The sequence below is a fragment of the Armigeres subalbatus genome, chromosome 3 (assembly GCF_024139115.2).
Source record: "Armigeres subalbatus isolate Guangzhou_Male chromosome 3, GZ_Asu_2, whole genome shotgun sequence".
In the NCBI taxonomy this organism is placed as follows: Eukaryota; Metazoa; Arthropoda; class Insecta; order Diptera; family Culicidae; genus Armigeres; species Armigeres subalbatus.
The window spans coordinates 352,379,315-352,398,410 of NC_085141.1; the positions used below are offsets into that span (position 1 = coordinate 352,379,315).

General features: G+C 40.5%; 1 protein-coding gene across 4 annotated transcripts in view; it reads left to right on the forward strand.

The window, feature by feature from the left end:
* The first annotated feature begins 9,472 nt into the window (after positions 1 to 9,472).
* LOC134226072 (protein unzipped) overlaps positions 9,473 to 19,096 on the forward strand; it is a 324,483-nt gene continuing 314,859 nt past the window's right edge. For 3 of the 4 annotated variants that reach the window (XM_062706593.1, XM_062706596.1, XM_062706594.1), the window contains exon 1: positions 9,473 to 9,838. The gene's annotated coding sequence lies outside the window, so the exon portion shown is untranslated. Of the gene's footprint in view, positions 9,839 to 9,989; positions 10,182 to 19,096 lie in introns of those variants that run through there. The other variant, XM_062706595.1, reaches the window with a different exon arrangement.

Below are 19,096 nucleotides of genomic sequence, written 5' to 3' on the forward strand. Positions count from 1 at the left end.
TTCGGAAGTCCGGACTTCCGAACCGAACTTTCTTCCGAAGTTTTATCTGTCAAACTAATGGATGCGTTGTTTAGCGCATCTTTAGGGGAATCCAGCGCACTACTTCCGAAGTTGGGAAAGTTGCCTGTATCTGGAGAAAAATCCAACTTCGGTATAAAAAGCGGTATAAATTTATTCCGGATACACAATATTTAAGCAGCACATCAACAATTTATTTGAGATTGCACGGACAGATAAATCAACCCAAACTTTGAGTTCAATATACGCACTATTGAGAATATCGCTGAAAAAATTTACCCAAATTTGGGTAGTTTTCCCTTTTTTTCCCATGATTGCTATCAAAACTAGAGCAAGATGCAAACACCTCACCGAGGTTGCTCAGCCCAATAACCCAAATTTAAGTAAATTCAATATTCTCTATTTTGGGTTGATCAAGGTCCGCTTTGGATAAATTAAACTCAGCTTTGGGTAAATTGTTTACATGGGATTAAAGGCAAACTACCTAGTGCCAGAAAAGTCATTTTATTCAAATTTGGGTTATTGGCCCAAACCACGGTTTTGAGTGCAAACAACCCACTTTTGGGTAGTTTCGGTTTTCAGTGTGGGTGGCTTAGAAATCCTACACTAATAAAAATCCACACATTTTTATTGGCAAAAATTTAAAAAAAAATTCCAAATAAACTTTATGTGTGCGTTGATATGTATAAGCCATTTTATGAGACAGATTCGAACAGCTGATCGAAATTTTGAGTGGACGGCTCGGTCTTTGTTTTGGTAAATTTGCAGGCAAACCATCATCATTTCGTCATCATCATCATCATTTCATTCCATTTTCGCAAATGTTCCTTGAAAAATGTAAATATTAGTGTTAGGTCTCCTGTCATTTGAGCTTTCATAAAATGGCTTATTGTCAGATTTTCTGGATACACGCTAAAAATGAACTACTCAAAATTGAGTCGAATCCGACTCATTTTCATTAAATTCGGGACAACTCAAACTTTGAGTAAAAGATACTACTTCAATAAAATGATGATTTCGCGAAAGTTAAGCTTGGCCTTCCATCAATTTTTAATACGACAGATGCGAATCAAGTTTATCTATCTATCTAAGTGCATTTTACGACAAACAGACTCCTAGTTTAAGTGCAATCATCATTTTATTGAAGTAGTATCTTTTACTCAAATTTTGAGTTGTCCCGTTTTTAATGAAAATGAGTCGGATTCGACTCAATTTTGAGTAGTTCATTTTTAGCGTGTATGACACACTGCGCGGCGTTTGTAATGTTCCCAAATGGGTACTTGCACAAAACTTCATGCGGCGGATGACTGTCGAAAGGTACGGCCGCGCCAAACGATACACCGCAATGCTATTCACCCATAAGAATCAGGTAAACGGGGTGCAGAAAGCGTGGCGGTACCTTTCATGAAGGGTTCGCCGCGTGCAATTTTGGGAAAATCAGGCAATAACCACCCGCTATAGGAGAATCCACATAAAGTTTTTTTAGTTTATAACGTTTATGTGTCTTTCCACATATATGATATGCGAATTCACATAGCCGTTATGTAGGAAATGCTATAGTCAAAATTTATGTGTGCCACACATAATGGATATGATTGGATTTTTGTCAGTGTACGAAATACGAAACCACCACAAGATCTACCACAAAAGCCCAAAAGTCGTGCGTTGTTTTCCGTTTCAAATAACTTCGTATTACATATTACAGTATTAATTTAGGATCTAATCTCTTACCACGTGTGAATGGCATATCTCATTATGATACGGTAAAAAATGTCTCAGTTTACCAAAAGACCAAAAGATCTTCTTGACTGATAGTTGAGCTAAAAAACGTCAATTTTGGAAGTTCTTCACTTATTATTTCAATAAGCAAGCATGGTATTCTCTTGGTTTTTAGATCCCCTACCCAAGATTTGCCAAAAGTAACAATTTGATGCACTCATTGTTTGATTTCACCCCTCCTCGTGCCCTTACGTGATAGCTATTCTAGATGGTCATCCTGCGGCCGTATAGTCATTGATGGGAAACAGTGCGATTCTATTGTCAAATGATTTGATAAAAATCATGCGAAATTGTATGTTGAAATTACAATTTTAACAAGATTTTTGAAAGTTCCGTCTTGCCTTCCAAAGAATCACACATAGTTCATCAACATTTCTTCGAAGACACAGTATAGCTTCAAATATTTCTGAAGCAAGAGAAAAAATACCATGCATACACCAAAATGTTCATGAACACCTGCAAAGTTGAAAAGTAGTATATAATATTCGGAAAGAAATATTTGATTAAAATATCTTAGATTAAATTGGAAATTGTCTCGACTTCCCTGGGCATAAAAGTATCATCGTGTTAGCCTCATGATATACGAATGCAAAAATGGTAACCTGGCTTAGAAACCTCGCAGCTAATAACTTTGGAAGTGCTTAATGGACACTAAGCTGCGAGGCGGCTCTGTCCCAGTGTGGGGATGTAATGCCAATAAAAAGAAGAAGAAGAAAAAGAAGAATCTTATGTCGAATTCGTTTTTAAAAAGTTCCAACCTAGGTTGGAACCAGTTCCAACCTAGGTTGGAACCAGTTCCAACCTAAGTGCTGTCAAAGTGTTTTTTTATTCGCTCAGGTTGGAACTAGGTTCGCACTAGTTCCAACCCCAAAGCTGTCGGGTTCGCACTGTGTTGTTTCACGGTTTCGCACCGAGTTCACCAATACAATTGTACTTCAACTATCAAAACCATATGAGTGGGTGGGACTGGGCGGAATAAACAAGCAGAAGGGAAAAACGAAACTGTCTGTTATTCAAATAAAATGCGCGTTGATTTTTTTTCAGGAATTTCGTTATATTTGTTTTTGTAGTTTTAAATGAAATTAATCCGGTACTGTTGTCTAGATTCAGTTTTAAAAGTAATTGTTAGGGAAGTTATTCTTACGTTCATTCAGGGTTTTCCTCACAGATTGTGACCTAAATTAGGTCGGTGGATGGAATTATTTAGGGAATTCCCCTTGAAACCCGTTCTTTCTTGAATTCTTGTATGCATTCATTGGCGATATCTTTCAGGCATTCCTCCATTTTTTTTCCAAGAGATCCCTTCGAGATGAATTCCTTTGAAAATCTTCTAGAAATATCTTTGAATACTGTTCCAGGATTTTTTTTGAAAGTTGCTCCAGGAATTAATTTGGAGGAATTCCTCTGAAAGTTCTTTGAGGAATTCCTCCGGAAGTTCCTTGAGGAATTCCTCCGGAAGTTCTTTGAGGGATTCCTCCGGAAGATCCTTTAGGAATAACTCCTCTGGAAGTTAATTGAGGAATTCCTCCGGAAGGTCTTTAAGGAATTCCCCCGGAAGTTCCTTGAGTGATTCCTCCGGAAGATCCTTTAGGAGCTCCTCTGGAAGTTTATTGAGGAAATCCTCCGGAAGGTCTTTAAGGAATTTTTCCGGAAGTTCCTTGAAGAATTCCTCCGGAAGTTCCTTGAGGAATTTCTCCGGAAGTTCTTTGAGGAATTCCTCTGGAAGGGAAGGAGCTCTTCTGGAAGTTCTTGGAGGAGTTCTGCCGGAAGTTCTTCCAAGAAATCTTCCGCAAAATTCTCCAGGAATTCCCCCGGAAGTTCACCAGAAGCTAAAACAGAAATTCTTACGGAAGCTCCTCCAGGAAGCAGGAAGTTTTTCGAAGAAGTTCCTGGATGAATTAGTGGAGGAATTCCTAATGAACTTTCGGATGAATTCCTGAAGGAACTTCCGCAAGAGTTCCTGGTGGAGCTTCCGGAGGAACTTATGAGGAATTCCTGGAGGAACTTCCGGGGGAAATCCCGAAGGAACTTCTGGAGACAATCCTGAAGGAACTTTCGGAGGAAATTCTGAAGAATCCTTCGGATGAATCCTTCAAGGAACTTTCTGAGGAATCCTTCATGGAACTTCCGGAAAAAAATCCACAAGGAACTTTCGTAAGATTTCCTCAAGGAACATGTAGAGATGAAACCCCCGGGGAATTCCTGAAGGAACTTCCGGAGCAAAACGTTGTTATGTTTTCTATGTTGGACTATTGAAAGATAAGGAATTTCAGAAGGACAATCCTAGCATTAAGGTAGCTTCACAACTCGGGAATTTGGTCCACGGATTTTTCCCCCTGTGTTTTTACATATGTTTTCAGGATTTGGGCACGGAAAATCAAAATACCGGCCCCATTGAAAATCCGGCGGAAAATATTCCCGAGGTGTGAGGCGGGGTGGCGAGTAAAAAAAATTAGCGTATCCTGTAGAATTTTTATTACATGCAGAAATAGTGATTGGAATATCAATATGATTTATTAGATGAATTTTTGCAGAATAGAAAATCTCCTTTACATGAATTCTATACGGAATTCTTTGTATGAAAATGTGCACGGCTTTATAGAATATAAATAATTAAATACATTCGCCGCCCAAAAGTAAATTCCTTTATCCGCAAAAACAGTTCAAGCATTTTTTTTTATTTATCATGATCTGATTAGTCAAGGCCAACGCACTGCTAGTGCACTGGATGTCCTGGATCATATGTTTCAAATCAAAACAAACACGATGCTACGCACACCAACATATCCAATGACAGATGGACCTGAAAATGTTTTTTTATTCAGGGTTCGGGTTGGCACTGACCCAGGTTTAAAAACGAATTCGACATTAGTCCGGATCTCGCTAATTTGGAATTTTCCGGATTAAAAAGTGTCAACACGCATTATGCTGTCAGTTTTCAAATTTTGCTGCGATTTTGTTTTAATTCATTTGTATGGATTTGAGAGAAACCTCGATAGTCCGGCCATACAATTGTCGGATCAGCGGGGGTATACTGTACTTGTATGCCCAGGGAAGTCGAGACAATTTCCAATCCGATAATTCTCTAGACCGCCATCGGGAAACGAACCCAGCCACCCTCAGCATGGTCTTGCTTTGTAGCCGCGCGTCTTACCGCACGGCTAAGGAGGGCCCACGTTACCAATCCTAAAGTTAATCACCCAAAATCCCACATTCCATCCTACTAACCCCAGGTCGGCCGCGGGTGTTTCGGTCCCCTTCCTACTAACAACCATGTGTTGAAGCACTCCTCATCCTAACGGCAATTGATAACTTGCATCGATTGGCTTGCGAAGTCCCGTTAGCGGAAGGTTCCGTTATGAAGTTGACGCCACCAGCAAGGAAGAAGAAGAAGCCTAAGACGAGAGCACCGACAGCAATGACGACTTGGCAACATGACGCACGCAGATTGGCCGAGCAATCAGGAAGCAGTTTGCTTTTTAAGACATGTATAAAAGAAATGTGCATTAGTTCTTAGAGCATTCAGTTGGTTGTAAACCATTCCGCGAAATACATCATTGTTTTGATTAAAACGCTTTATTTTTCTTGGACAAGCCGAACCAAACAGCCTTTCTCAAGGCTTCAAGAGTTAAAGAGTAATTTTCACTAGTCGCTATCGTGCGGACTTGGAGGCCCTTCAGCCGAAGGGCGTTGATACAGTCCACATCCCCTACCGATCCAATTGGTGGCTCGTCCAGGCAATACATCAGTGGAAAGGTTGCCGCTGTCGAGGTCAATATTCCGACAGTTCCACCGATACCCGTCCGTGACCGGATAATGTTCCTAAGATCAAGCGACAAAAGTGGGATCCCAAATCAGTTCCCGGCATTGTTGTGGGATATGCAGCGCAATTCAAGGCTTTCCGAGTGTATATTCCCAGTACACAAAGCGTGGAAGTATGTCGTGGTGTTGTCTTTATGAGCGAGGCCATTGAAGTTTCCGTGCAGCAAGGAGAAACTGAACTAGGCTGTAATGACGACACAATTGAAGTTACTGATAGATATTCGGCTACTAATACTTTTACGATGTTGCATCTTGCATCTTGTCAATGTAACAACTTTCAAAATTGTATATACATTAATCACCTTCAAATTTTTGAACAATAATTAAAATAATAATATTAACAATTATGTTTTATTATATGTAGCATTAAAGAACTGAAGAGCTGATCCAAGGAGCTGACTCTTTTCAATGAGCTGAACGGATCAGATCCGCTCACTGCAATGAGCTGTTTTGCCCATCTCTAGCTAAGACCACATAAAGTGACTCGCGTGGCGTTGCGTTCACCGTTGGAGAACGGAAATCGTGCGGTTGGGTGATAGACAGTGGCGCCAGTGCGCACATGACCAACGATCGGTCGTTTTTCGAGTCGTTGAAAGAGTTTTCGGGCGGATACATAACGATGGCAGACGGGAAGAAGACCCAAATCTTGGGCGAAGGAAGTGGCATTGTGTACGGTGTCGACGGGTCCGACGAAACGATCAAAATTGATATAAACGAAGTGAAGTTCGTGCCCGGGCTGTCCACCAATTTAATTTCGGTCGGGAAATTGGCGAAGAAAAATTTCCGTTTGATGTTTGTGAAATCGTTGATGCTAACGGTGTCATTGGTGCCACGGGATTCCGGCAGAATGGTTTGTATTACCTGCGTGTAGCAGAAGCGTCGCTGGTGGCAGCAGAAGGCCGACACAGAGTGGACTGCCAGCACCAGTGGAACCGGCGGCTCGGCCACCGCGACTGGGCAGCTGCGGAACGGATCGCGAAGGAAGATTTGGCTACCGGATTTAAGGTGATAGATAGCGGGTTGCGATTGGTATGCGAGTGTTGTATGGAGGGGAAATCGGCAAGAATGCCCTTCACTCCAGTTGTCGAACGGAAATCGTCCCGAATACTGGACATCGTCCACACGGACCTTTGTGAACCAATGGACCACGAAACACCGAGTGGAAACCGATATCCGAAGACCATAATCGATGACTTTAGTCGGTTTACGGTCACATACCTTCTGAAGCATAAGTCCGAAGCTGCTGGAATTATTAAAGAGTATGTCAGCTGGGTCAACAATCACTTCGGTCGCAAGCCGGCCGTTATACGCTCTGGTGGAGGGGGAGAGTTCATTAACAATGAGCTGAAGAACTACTAAAAGCAGCAAGGAATCCAATCGCGATACACCGCTCCGTATTCGCCGCAACAGAACGGCGTTGCGGAATGCAAAAATAGAACACTCACCGAAATGGCAACCTGTATGTTGGTCGATGCGGGGATGGAAAAGCGGTTCTGGGGTGAGGCAATGTTAACTGCCACATACATACAGAACAGATTGCCGACGAGGACCATCAAGAAAACGACTCACGTACTCTGGTGTGGAAGAAATTCCCGATCTCAGCCATTTTCGGATCTTCGATAGCCAAGCTTATGCACGCGTACCGGACAACAAACGCAAACAAACGTACGGACAGCAAAGCCAGAAAGCTGACATTCGTCGGCTATGCGATACAGCAGAAGGCCTATCGCTTTGTGGATCCTGAAACGAATCTAATCACGGTGAGCCGCGACGCTCGCTTCATCGAGTTGGACAACGGATCGACAACGATGGAAGTGTCACCTGCAGAAAAGAAGAAAAGTGAAACTGTGAAGGAAAAGGAAGAAGAAATTAAACTGATCCCCTTTAAAGAAGAGAAGGAAGAAGTGCGTGAAGAGTCGGCCGAAGATGTATCCGACGACTACTACGAAGCCGAAGAACCTGAAGCTCCTCAAGCAAATTCAAGTCCGAACCTACGTCGTTCATCCAGGCCGAACCTTGGCACCCTGCCTCAGTGTCTAGAGGATTATGATGTCGATTTTGTAGTGGGTTTCGCCGCGTGTGCTGTAGAAAGCCCAATCGACTTCAAAGAGACCCTGAAACATCGCGTATGGCATGACACTATGCAAGAAGACGGCGGAATCAAACTTGGCGCCTGGCCCCTATGGCTCAGACAGCTCCTTCGAGGCGATCTTCAGAATCAACCAACCACCGCCATGGAAGACAACCAAGGATGCTTGGTATTCGTTCACTCGGAGCGCGTAAGTAGAAGATCTAAGCACATCGATACCAAGGAACGCTTCGTAGAAGAACTGTGTAGTCGTGGGGAAGTTCGCCTGCAATACTGTCCCACAGACCAAATGCAAGCCGACATCCTGACCAAACCGTTGGGTCCCGTGAAACACCATTAGTTCTGCGAGTTGCTGGGACTTTGCGAAGATCAATCGTGTAAGGAGAATTCACATTGAGGGGGAGTGTTGAGAGGGTGCAATGTTCACCTCCCTTATATGCACTCACATTGAGCCTTCATGCACAACCCTATTGAGAGCACCTTCCGTGCTTGCTTATACACTTTGTTATGTTTGTATACGTCACAAGTAAAAGTACAGCTACCCAGAGTGTATGGAATTAAGAGTGGCGACACTGTCGGAATTGGAACAAAATTCATCTGTCATTCCCATACAAAATCGTGTTCCAAACGAGCAGGAGACCTGTCGAATGCGGCACATGTCGCCACTCTTAATTACATACACTCTGCAGCTACCGTGTGAAAACGTGTTTGATTTAACTCCGCGAATAAAGTAATATTATCGCTAAAGTTCTCGCGTACGTGTTTCCTCAACTCCTCCGAAAATCCTTGCCGGTATTCCACTGTGTCGTAGTGTACTGTCGCCGACATCTGGCACTCCGAATTCAAATTCCGCAGACGCCTACATTTGAAACACTTGACGTTAGATGTGTCCTTCTGTTTCATATTCTTCTTCTTTGATAGCACGTGCTTTTTGTACTGCGGAGAAAATTTTCACATCTACGAGAGCCTATGAAAATGATTACAAAAGTTGTCTTGTCATTTTGTTGCAAGGTACAATAACCATTACAATCCGTCAAGCTAAAAAGATTCTTCTGTCGAGGAGTTGGTTATATTTTGGCATCTATATTTGGTACTGATGAAATAGTAGCGGACAATAAAAAAACTGAAAACTCTAAAGCCCCAAACGCAATACAACGGAACGGCGAAGGAAACGGAAAATTTGAAAATTTGAATATTTTCTGTCAAATTTGCCGTTTCCGTCGCCGTTCCGTTGTATTGCGTTTGGGGCTTAAGAATAGAACACTTGAAAATCTGGCCTAGTTCCAGTTGGAATATAGAGCCATTATGAAGAAGAAGACGGAGCTTTACTGAAACTCCAGAAGATACTGAAGTTGCTGGTATTCTAGCAAGCAAAACCGAGAGCAAAAATAATTTTACCTATTCTCCAATGAAATAAAATTTGCTGGACTGTTGAATTTTGATATTGTACGTGGATTTCCCTATTGGACCCGACCGTTCGAAATAGTCGCTCCTTGAACGGTTTCTGCCGGAATGCTTGTGAAATCGAAGAATAATCAATTTTATTTATAAGTTCACAACACATTACGGTAAAAGCTGCAAGCTTTGATGTGCCGAGTAGAGTGCTGTCAGATGCGAAGGGCGGCATGCGCAGTTCTTTGAATGAAAGCTCCGACGATGCTTCGGTGCTTTGCCGAGCTTCAAGCGATGACGGCTCGCGAAAAGTCCACCACGCTGCTTCCCGTTCGTTTGGCTTGCATCCAGCTACTCAGTTTCGAACGGGACTTCTGAGCGATCACAGGTGTTATAGGAAGGCTGGTATTTTGGTGTTGTTTGAAGAACATGAGTTTGAAGAACATTAGTGAGTGAGTGTTGAACACTGTGCAGAGTTCTGCAGGCTGAACCGCTAACGACTGGCGTTGATGAGTTTTGCGATTGAGGATAACGGTGTGTGCAGCAGGCGAAGGATTCGCGCGCGCTAATTATTCTCTGTTTTGTGTTTGCGTCGTTACGTTTGTGCAATTTGGGAGAGCAGTGCATCTAACAGGATTTGCTTGCAGTGGTTGCAGTCGGATTCTAAAGCGAGCGTATTGGTCAGTGTGATTTTTTTGGGGAATCGATCCGGAGATTAATCCGCAACTGGAAATAAAGGTGTGTTGATCAAAGTGTTTTGGGGGGTGTGGGTTAATTGCAGTGTGTTGCGTTTAGCTGACGCTTAACTTTTTTGTGTTCAGTTTCTGCACAATGTGTTACTTCATGAGGGGGTGGACAATATGAAAGAGGCTGAGGACAGCCTGGGTAGTGTGTGGTGCGGTAGATGGTTTGAGTGGATACAGAAGATTAACGAGGAATTGGCAAAGCAAAAATATCATGTGAGGGTGGGAAAGGAAGTGACAGAACGGAAGGAAATAAAACTGCGAAACAGAACGAGGGGACCCACAGACCGACCGACCGAAGGAAGAGTTCGTGTGCCATAGTCGGTTCAGTAGCTCGAGTGCGTATGTGTTTGTTGATGTGGGGGTGATTGGGGAAAAGTGTAGAACGATACAGTTTTCCCCAAAATAGTAGGAACTGGATTATTCGCAATGTTGGGCAATATGTTTGGTGACTCACATGATTTATTTTCATAAGTGCACATCGGAGATATTTTGCATTAGTAAGTCCAACATAAGGAAGTATGAAAACTTCCCTTGCCGGTTAAACTTATGTTTTTAACAAGAAAAGGGCTGAAACAATGATCTACTTAACGGCCAGCCACTTACCGACGTCTTCATGTATTAATCAGCTGAAAAGCTGGGACATATGTTGTTTAGGGAAGGAAAGTAGTGGTAGTAGAATGTTCAAATCCGTTAGGAATTATTTAGCTAAATTGAAAATCAAAATCCTTCAAAATGATGGGACTAACTTTTTTGCTTGTATGTATATCTTCTCGAAGACATCCAGTGGGATAGATTGGCAGAATTTTATGTACTGGTTGGTCGAGTTGTTAAATTATTAATGCCAATCGACACAAATCTTGACCGATTCTGCAATAAAAGCAGCCCTGAAGGAAGATTAAAAAGAATATTAAACGTAAGCGTATACGCTGACAGAGAAAAAAGTAGCGAAAGTTGTAAAAATTCACTTTTTTTTTAAATAATGAAAAGTAATAAGTTTGAGATTTTTTCACGCACCAACGTAGAAATCCAATTGTAATAACCTTATTCTAGTCAATTACTTGTTATTTACTTTGCATGAACAGCAGGGTACGGCAGAAAATAATGCGAAAATGTTTAAACCTTAATATTGGGTTAATTAGAGTAGCTAGTGACTAATTTCTGTTGAAAGTATATTTCTTTATGTTTAGTTTCAAATGCCGCACCGAGAGATTGTAAAATTGTAATTGTTGTATTGCAAATTTGTAAAAATGTACCCAAAAGAAGTGATTACTAGTTTGTTGCTCGGCCAGAAGACGCCGAACAAGATTACTATGGTGGTAGGATGGCTTTTGGCCACAGTTTATCGCCTTAAAATGTCTCTGCATGATGGGTCTAATCAACGGAAGCCGGGAAGTGGACATCCGAGCTTTGCACGTATGCCAAACGTGATCAAATCGGCTAGTGGAAAGATTGCTCGCAACCTGGTGTGTTCCACCAGAAAACTTGCCAAGAAAGTCAAAATTTCTGAGAAATCCATGCGAAAACCATCAAAGAAGACTTGCATGTACCTTCCAAAGCTTGAGTAAAACGCCACTTGATTACGAACCGTGTATTAGGAACTACGAGTGATTCATTTAAAAAAGATTGCTTTCTTTGTTGAAGAAGGAAAAAATTATAATCCTGTTTTTCGACGCGAAAGCTTTTCAGCATCGGTGCTGACGCCAACGGCCACACGGACCGGTTCATCTCACCGAAGAAAATTGCGGATGTTTTGAAGAAAGCGAAGTTTAAATTCCAAAGCAATCCGCCTGGTGTCATGATGTTTGGCTTGGGGGCGTCCAACGGTTTGAAACTTGCGCCTGTTTTCATTGATGTTGGGGTTCAAATCAATATCGAATTGTTTATCGGTATTTTAAAGGACCAAGTACTTCCCTGGGGGAAGACCAAATTCTCCGAAGATCAAAACGTTGTCCTACTGCATGATGGAGCGCCATGTCACATGTTCAATCGACCCAACAATGGCTGAAGAACAACATGATATTTTGGTCGAAAGATTTGTGGCCCTCTAGTAGTCCGGATCTTATTCCGTTTGATTATACGATTAGGGCGTATGTTGAAGTACGAGTCTGCAAACCATCGCACCCCTGTGCGAAGACCCTAACGTTAACCATAACATGCACATGGCAGTCGAAAGGCGTGTTCTAGCTCCGGCGTCGTCTTGAGGATATTGTTATTAAAAATAAAGCACACATTCAGTAAATTTGTTTGAAAGGACCTTATAATGATAACTGAACTCGGAAATGATGAAAATATTGCTTGGAGCAGTTAAAATGGGATTTAAAAGAAACAGAATCAATTTTCGCATTATTTTATGCCGCACCCTGTATATTAATCAGCTGTTGTGAATCTTCACACGTGTTGCAACTTTTTCGAGTAAAACAACGCCATACCATATTTCAGATGAAATACTTTTTTCAAGCGAATTATCCGAATTATGATGGAAGAATTAGGCATTATATTGTCGAATTATTATGTGAGCAAATGTCATATAGGGGTAATGACGGCTTTGGCAGGTTTTGTTCTATTATTGGCAGGGGTTTTTTTTTATGACTGATTATGCTCAAATTTGGCCCAAACATTCTTTGCATATCAAAGAATATTGTGGCCAAATTTCATAAAATTCGGTCGACAAAAACCCCCTGCCAATAATAGAACAAAACCTGCCAAAGCCGTCTGTTCCCCTAATCGAGTTATTTTCGTCGGAGTATCATTAGGAATGTTTTGATTTTTGATTTTTTCCTGTCCTGACATCTGCAAAAACATACCTCACATAAGTTGGCCCATCCTTATATATATTCGCATAACAGTCACATTGTCATCAATTAACCCTGGCAATTATAAAAAAAAAACTATTTTTTTTAACGGTTTATTATTATAGCATTTGATATCAACCTGAAGTGTTGATGAATTTATTTTAAGGCTGGAGTTCCGATTCTTAAATAACAAAAAGTACATTCATTTCTAAACATAGTTGTGTTTCATAGAATTGTCAAAAGTTCGAAAACTTTCTGTAAATTATTGTTCGTCTGATGTCTCTTTTCTTGATATTTATATTTATCTTTTTATATTTGTCCAAAACGCCTTTAGAAGCGCTTGATTCCGATCAGGACAAATACCAATAGGACTTTTCTGTTTATTCAAAATCCTTTCTATGTCAAAATTTTCAACAGTAACTGTTTTCAATTTCTTCTTTCGTCATTATCATCCAATCCGCTGTTGTTCATCATCTGGTAGCTGCCCTTCGAGGGCGAGAATTACAGTGTCTCAATGAATATTAGGAACTGTCAATTTCAAATAAAAAAAATCCGTTACCGCCAGGCCCATTGCTAACACATCCCCCTTTGCATTTTGAATCACACATTTAAATTCGGGAAACGTCGAGAATGATGAACTGTGACGCATACCATTTATCAACTGCAGCATGAAAACTGTCGGCAGCCATAATAGTGTGTCCGCTTGCGTAATATCTAAGGACAATTTCCAAGAGGATCATATTAAAGAAAAAAGTTCCAACTTTCATTCTGGCTGGAACAATTGTCCAACCAGAATGTAACCTTTTCAATTTTGTTTGTGCTGCACCAAAAGGACCTTACTAAAGCAGCTAGTTATGTCAACCGCGGATCTACCAGAAATTGACTCGTTCCACAGACATGCAATAACTAAGAAATTCTTTGCGTATTTACCGACGGGTGCGAATTTTTTATTCAAAGCTATCACACGCTGAGTGAAGTCAACCGTTTTCAAACCTCCCAAGCGTGGTAACTTTCTATACTATCGAAAGCAAATTAAGGCCGATACGAATATTTAAAAACTATTTTGTCTCCCCCCTTGGATTTTTAGCCAAAAAGTAATATTTTGAGGGGGCAACAAAATAAAATTCGGTTAATTCAGAGGATTTTCAAAACATTCTTTAACAAATCCGAGGAGTTTTTAGATTTTGTTGATAATCATATTTATTTTTTTGTTATCCCCCCCCCCCCTTGATCCTTCGGAGACCAGTAGGACAAAAGGTAATTAAATATTTGTAACGGCCTAAATAAGCTTTTTAAAAATAATTGATTATAAACTTTCCTTCTGAAAGTCCATAGCAAGCACGATTCCTTTTGCACAAACTTCATCTTGCGGTAAACTGATCGGAAAATTGTTGCCAGCAGCATATGTTCGACGTGTGATCTACAAACATTATGATCACAATCAAATTTGCATTCGCATCTTGCTATTAACAACCTGTGTCTCAGACGTCGTTGCTTTTCGCGTTTTTTCTGCAGTTCTTCTTTTTGTGTTCGTTTCCGCTTTCTTTGGTTAACCTCAGGGAAACTTCCATCCGATCCCAGCTCTTCTCCTTCTTCGCTAATGAGCTCGTCGACATTCTGGCTGTAACCTGTATCCAATGAACATCCCGTGGTATCCAGATTAGGGCTACTGTGTGGCCTCATGCCATCGGAAGAGGACCAGCCGAATAAGTTAGGTAATTGTTTGGGGACAAAATAGTACTTATGTGTCGTCCGTAACAAATCAGGGGAAAACTGATTGCGATATATATTTCAGCGATGTTGAATAAACACTGAGCACTTTTGAAACCTCTACTCGCGCTTATAGCCTATTCAGATTACGCCATTAATGACATAATAATTGGCGTTTCAGGGTAAATACGCTTTATGATGTCATTATTTACGTAATATTCCATACATTTTGCGCTGTCAAAAGATACCCGCTAAAAAGAGTCATGAAGAATTTATTACGAACAATTATTACGAGAGAGCTTTCGTTCTAACTGGGATGCAGGGAGAAATTCAACAAAACAAAACTGACAAGCGTCACGCTCTCTTTGTCAGAGAGAAAATTCTCTCTGTTTTCATTTCGTTTCGTAGTTGACAGTCATGCTCTTTCTGTCGCAACAGGGTCGAATGCATGTTAGATGGAAATCTTCTGAGCGCTGAAGAATAACTCGGATTGTGATGGTTTTGTGGAAAGCATTTTATATGATGAAAAATAATGATGATAATTGATGATGATAATCACTTATTCAACATGAATTGTTTAAAAAACAGATGCTCTTTAGAATTAACATGAAGTATTTAACTTAAACCTAGATTTAATAGAACAAATCGAATAAATTTTCAAAGTTCAAGGGCCAATGCGGAATACAATTTAAAACGTAGGAATGGTTGTAAAACAAATATATTTGATGAATAAACATGATTTCATAAATTATTTAAATTCTGTTCCTTGAATGGCCTAATATACTTTGGATTTCAACATTTTTCACGTGGGACAACTGTACGATTTGAATGGGATGTATATATAAAGTAGAATAACCTTAAATAAAACATGGATTGGTAATGCATTAATTCATCCAAAATCCAGTTTAAATTATATCACATTCACACGATTCGATTTTGTTAGAAGCTGTATCATTGATTGTCGAGTAGAACGCAATGGTTCAGTCTCCATTTTTGAAAAAAAATTAAATTGCTGAGTTGCCCTTCATACATGGAGATACTGGTGGAAATACATTTTAGTTCGATAATATTTCTTGAAAATTGGTCCAATCGTCCTTTTTTATTTATTTGTGAGAATTCCCAAAAGTATCTAAATTTTTCTATCAAATCTCCGTTCGATCATAGTACAGAATCAAAATACTTTTTAAACTTAAAAATAAATTGAGGAATAGTCTGATTCCCCGAAGAACGGCGCACCCAACTAATGAATGTAGCTTCGCTCATTATCCTTAATGAGAGCTTCAAATATTCTTCGAAAATCCCTTTTCATATTTTTTTTATATTTTTTTTGTAGAAACTTTGTTCAGAAAAAAATGTTCGATTGTCGCCACACAAATGCTTGATTTCGCAAATTAAATTTTAAAACTCTCCTTGAATTCAACCCTGTATTAGCGTGCAAATGAGGAAACATGGAAACGTCAAGATATATTATCTTGCTGCAGTCTGAACACCTCGTAATAATTGGATACCCTCTCACTTAACAAAGTCATAAATAGCCCAATCTGAATAGGCTATTAAGGTGATTATAGAATGAAGCCCGTGGTGAATTTCAAATTCACCACACATTTATCTGCATACATTTCCAAAAGCCCAAATCTGGCGTAATAGTTTTCGTACAGTGCCGAAACTCAAATCATGATTGTTCAGCATAATTGAGCAAACGATCTACCATTATTTCAGCCGCACACGCGTTATGGTTCTTTCATCTCGTGCTCTTGAAAAAAATATTGGAAAAGCACGTGGTTTACAAAATGGCCGATTTCTGGATTCATTCTATAATCACCTTAAAATGTTTTAGCGATTTGGATACGCACTGAGCACTTTTGCGGGAATCACTCGCGCTCAAAGTATTCTAGCGATTTTTCACACGCACTGAATGCTTTTGCTGGCACCACTCGCGCTCAAAATGTTTCAGCGATTTGTATAGGCACTGAGTTTTTTTTGCAATCAGCATTTGCGCTTTCTTTGTAGTTTCATTGGGCATGTTTATTTATCAACTTTGGTCGGTCCATCATTTTCCGATGCAGAGTTTATTATTTCGAACAAGAAAAAAACACCCAGGTTAGCTGGTGAATTGAAAAATTTATGTGAAGTCTAAATTATGCCCGGTAACGATCGCCAAATGTGTGGCCTCGTGCCATCGGAAAAGGACCTGCCGAATACGTTAGGTAATTGTTGGGGACAAAATAGTACTCACGTGTCGTCCGTAACTAATCAGGGGAAAAACTGGTTGCTTTGGAAATTGTAAGTCATGGCCTACTGACGCTCAATTCGCGTTTGCGTATGGCGAGTCACGTGAGACGTTAGATCTAGAAATACTAGAATAAGATATCAGCGAAGACGCCATCTTGTTTCCAATCGAACCGTCAAAAACGGTTCCATTTCGACTTGTTTACTTTTTGCATCCATAAGAAGCAAGCAAAAATTTCAAGTGCTGCCAGTATCATTGTCACGATTTCATGCATTTTCATACGTTGCCATTTCGACAGTTTTTCACTCCGCCGGTCTCTGGTTATAGGGTTGCTAATTAGATCGATAAAGTTAGATATCGGCAATTGATATTATGCATATTACACTCTGCCAAACGAGACTTCGAATAACTATAAATTCATGTAACACACTGCTACGATTCTCATACTCCGTTGTATTGTATTTCTAAAAGGCAAGTGCTTGTCCAGGATACGCCAAAAAATGCGTATTGACTGGAAATTGGTCAACAGTAAAATCTTTGGCCAATCCGATGAAGTCATCATCGGATGATTCCCCTTCACTTGCACTTCCGTATACTTGTAATACAGGTATTACTTATAACATGGGGTGATGAAATAGGAAATTCATTTTTTTAATTCATTTCACAAATATGATTCAGTTTATGCCTGGGAAAGGTAAAATGGAAAGGAAAAATCCTTGACAGGTACTCAAAAATTATTTATAATAAACCATAGGCGGTGAAAGTTATTTCATGAAAATCATTGTTGTTTGTAATATTATTTACTAAAATTTTCAATTTTTTCGGGGTGACAAAATCGGGTCGAAAACGGGACAAAATCGGGACATGCTAAAATCGGGTCGAAAAAGTGATGAAATCGGGGGTAGACATAAGGGGCCGTGCAAATATTACGCAATATCTTACGCTCCATATAAATAAAATCATTTGTATGAAAAAAATTTCCATGGGGGAAGGGGGTCGAAAAATCCAGACAAACTCCTTACGTAATAAGTGTACGACCCCTAGTAGTAAAGTAAAGGGGAGTAAAAAACCATCGCAAAGTGATTTTTTACCCAAGTGTTTTGCGTTTATCAGTTGAAAAAGTGCAGGAATCTAGCGTAATGGGTAAGACACCTCCTTTTTTTTTTTTTTTCCTCGTTTGTCGGGTGAAGATCACTGCGTCCAGATTTTAGGACTATTGTGATATACCCTTTTGCTGTGAAATACGCAAGTTATCTCAGTAACATGTTTGTCACTGAGATACCATCTCAGTAACATGTTTGTCACTGAGATACCTTGGTATCGACTGAACTCAAGACCATCTATTATTGATGAATAGAGATCCTGAGTTACAGTATGTGACTCCCCCATTCTGGCGAGACTAGCTTTATGAAGCCAACCACGTCCTTGAGGGATAAGATCCATATGTCAGCAGGCCCTAAAAAGGGCTTGCTGAGAACTTTGAACCTACGTTGGGTGAGTGCACTGCAATAGCAGAGGATGTGTTCTGATGTTTCTCTCTCCTCGTCACAGAAGCGGCAATTTGAGGTTTGGATTGCTCCGATCTTTTGTAGATGGTATCTGCAGGGGCAGTGTCCAGTTATTAGACCGGTGTAGATGTTGAGATCCCTTTGTTGAGACCTAATAGTTGTTGGGTTTTCTTGGGGTTAATCGTTACGAGCCTTTTGGATTGGCTCGTATGGGGAAGTGCATTCCAGTTTGATGTGATTTGACTGACCATATATTTGTTCAGTTCCATTTTTACAGAGCAGAGTCTGAGATCCCGCAGAAGGGCTCAGGGCCAATGAACCTTTCATTAGATCCATTCCTGGCTAGCTCATCAGCAATCTCGTTTCCCTCTAGACCCGTATGTCCTGGGATCCAATATAGGTAGACTCGATTGCGTATGGATAAGTTTTTCAAAGCCAGAATGCATTCCCACACTAGCTTTGAGTTACAAGTGTAGTTATTAACCGACTTAAGTGCCGCTTGGCTGTCAGAGAAAATACATATTTTTGCAAATCTATACTTTCTCCTCAGGCATAATAACACGCATTCTAATATTGCATATATTTCCGCCTGAAATACTGTGGGCCACTGGCCTAAGTGGACAGAAATTTTTGTTGTAGGGCCATAGATTCCGGATCCTGTCAGATTATTCATTTTCGAACCATCTGTGAAGAAATTTATAGAGCCTGTTGGAACGCTGGGTCCACCTCCTTCCCACTCCTGGCGGGAAGGAATGAACACGTCGTAAGGTAAGTCATAATTGACTACCGTTTCCATCCAGTCACTACAAATTCCTATTGCGGGATTTATGGCAAATTCATTTAATATGCTGAGGTGACCCGTAAGGTCTCCCGACAGCAGTGTTTTTGTTCTCTTTAACCTTAGAGCATTTTTTCCGCTTCCAGCTTTATGAATTGATATAACCGGGGCAGGTGAAGCATTGCGTCTAGGGCCAAAGTGGGTGTACTACGAACTGCACCAGTGATGGCTA